Below are 2,584 nucleotides of genomic sequence, written 5' to 3' on the forward strand. Positions count from 1 at the left end.
AGTAAAACACACAGAGAGGAGACTGCTGTGTTTGCTGCAATAAGCACACAGGTTTCCAGCTGCATTTCCAAGTAGGATTCAGCAGGTCAGAAAACCCTAACACTGGCTGTAATGGCTCCACATAGGGAGAAGGATCGACTCCCAGCAATTTCTACTGTGGGCTTCTGTAGATTTTCTTTATGCACATGCTGTAATCTGCTGACCTGCTGCTCTCTGTGTCCTTAAACAACTGAATTTAACAAGATGTCAGCAGTTTCATCCCCCACACTGACACTATACAGTTTATACTGTCTTTACACTTGACAGTGTACAGCTGGAGTTCAGTGAATTAATCTAAGCATCATCAGCTTAAATACAAATTCATCTCTGCCAGACTTGATAAAACCTAAATCTGAGCATGAGCACCACAGCCACTGTGTATCCGTACAACACAGTGCTTTACTGTGTTGTACACACTCACTACAGTTACTGGACTCTACACACTGTCACTTTAAACAATGCCACTTTGAATGCTCACTGCACAGTTTTGCACAAACTGTAAATGCTAAACTATTTGTTTTAAATTCTCCATAATTTTTAACACTTTTAGTATTTTTATTACATTTTTAATTTTAGTATTATTATTTTTTCTTTAATATACCTGTTTACTTTATATATGTTCATGTAAAGTTGGGGGACACGCATCTAAGAATTTCAATAGGACTAAATGTTGCTACAATGTTATCTGTATATGACAATTTGTATGAATAGTCTGTGGGCCACTGTTGCTTGTGCTGTACAAAGTAAGCAGCCAGGGCGGTGAAGAGGGAAGATATACGAAAGTACCTGGAGAGCTGAAGTGAAACTGACTGTTAATTGTAATGAAAAAATGTCCACGACAGATGCTGTCTATGCTTTTCTTGCTGTATTTAGTTTTACATCTGCTCCCAGCGATGTACAATTAGGATCTTAAAGGCTTTCATGGGAGCACATCTGAAGTGGGTGAACAGCTTGCTCTTGCTGTTAGAACATGTATGTAGACAGACGTGTTTCTGGGACCATAAATTATGCATTAGCTGCTCTTTTTATACCCAATCATGTCACTGACCTGGCCAGTTAACATAATCAATGGCAAAAGATATTTCTTTTGATGTCACTTACTTTTCCAGCTTTTTGTTCTCCCCACCCCAACTTCGAAGAGCTGACGCTGCCATCAAATTCAAAATGAGAAATTATAATCATGAATTACTGTATTCTGTTTTTATTTATATTTTACACAGTGTTACAACTTTTCTACTTTTGGAGTTGGTAGAGAATTTACTCCAGTGTCCTGTTATATTTTAAGTAACAAGGAGCAGACGGCTGAGTCTATTAAACTCCACTGAGACAGCTGGTGACACAAATCTGAAGGCTAGACCGTCCCCTTTCACAGCCACTCACTTCCAGCATTCTCAGTCTTCGGAGGACTTGGCCCACGTAGACTGTGAAGGCCGGGTCCCCCGAAGGATGCAGCTCCTGAATTGAGAAAAAGCTAATGTAGGCTTTAAGGGTCCTCCTTTCCAGGCATCTGAGGACCAGGTGTCCCACCAACAGGGTCCACAGAGACATTACGATAAAAAGTGTTTTGCCTCAGTTGTTGCCAACTGCGCCGATGTGTCAAGCCATCCTGCACAAAGAGGTGCAGAACAACGCTGTCACAGACATAAATAAAAGGGTGCAGTATGTTCAAAAAAGGGGGAAAAATCAAAGTACAGGTCAGTCTGTCTCCCAGCGAGGGTGGAGCTGTACCAGCTTTGGATGCAATCCCCCGGGTCCCTTGGTTGCCATGGAGAGGGAGTAACACAGTCACTCATACCCTAACATTCACATACATATACTCTTTTGGACATACTGGGGGCAACTCAGGGTTCAGCATCTTGCTCAAAGATACTTTGACACAGGACAGGAGGGGCAAGGGATTCATCCACCAACCTTCCAGCTTGCTTTACTATTTGAGCCACAGCCACAGCTGACAACAGACCCAGTTTCTTATGAGGCTTCTCTGTCACTGGGTCTTATGGAGAAATTTCACCAGCACCTTGCTCTATTTCACAAGGGAAACTGTTTCATTTAGAGCTTGCTTGCGTTGCCCCGTGTATCCCTCCCTGTGGCTGGATGCCATCTCAGTGACATGGTGCAAGTTTCCCACAAATGCCGTTTAAAAAAGTATTCACTGTGGGTATCCCCGTGGGTATGATGGATATGAGCAAAACTGTAACAACAGATGCCATGTTGACAGGGTGGGGCTGCCATGCTGCCAGGCCCCAGTGCTCGAGCTGTTGTACATATTTCTGTACAGCCTGCGTGCGCTGGGCACAATGAGCCATTCACTAAAACAACAGACCCTAAACCTGAACAGCTGCATCACAGCAATGTTAAAATACATCAATAATAAACTTCCCCGCCTTTCAAGCTAAGCGCTACCTGTGCTGGAAGTATGAGCAGTCTTTAAATCTTAATTTTCAAGGTTTTGCTCCGATTTTAAAGTTATTTTTACTCGTACTTCTTCTCCTGTGGACACGGCCGCGCTTCTTATGTGCGTCCCGTACTCAAGGGGCGTTCCGTG

This window comes from Aulonocara sp. 'chitande type north' Nkhata Bay, linkage group LG16 (assembly GCF_057382095.1).
Source record: "Aulonocara sp. 'chitande type north' Nkhata Bay isolate Kocher_YH1m ecotype deep benthic linkage group LG16, A_spYH_male_GT1.1, whole genome shotgun sequence".
Classification (NCBI taxonomy): Eukaryota; Metazoa; Chordata; class Actinopteri; order Cichliformes; family Cichlidae; genus Aulonocara; species Aulonocara sp. 'chitande type north' Nkhata Bay.